Below are 321 nucleotides of genomic sequence, written 5' to 3' on the forward strand. Positions count from 1 at the left end.
CCCAGTCCTCAAATAGGCCACGCTCAGCCTTTTAGCGCAGAGCAATTTCCCGGAGTCTTCACGGAGACTTCAGAGTTGTCTACCGCTGATGAAGCTTCCGTGAGAGAAGCGAAACGTCCTTTTTTGTTTTTTGTTTTTTACCCAAAGGTACAGATGACGACTGACGGAACCCTTTCTACGACATCAGTGGACAATAAAAGTGCATTTGCCACCATTTCACATGTTACTCTTTCCTCATTCTTATTTTAAAAACAAATCATGCATACATTTATGGAATAGTTATTTGTATCATGTCTAACATTATATATATATATATATATA

The sequence above is a fragment of the Hippocampus comes genome, unplaced genomic scaffold (assembly GCF_001891065.2).
Source record: "Hippocampus comes isolate QL1 unplaced genomic scaffold, H_comes_QL1_v1.1 scaffold234, whole genome shotgun sequence".
In the NCBI taxonomy this organism is placed as follows: Eukaryota; Metazoa; Chordata; class Actinopteri; order Syngnathiformes; family Syngnathidae; genus Hippocampus; species Hippocampus comes.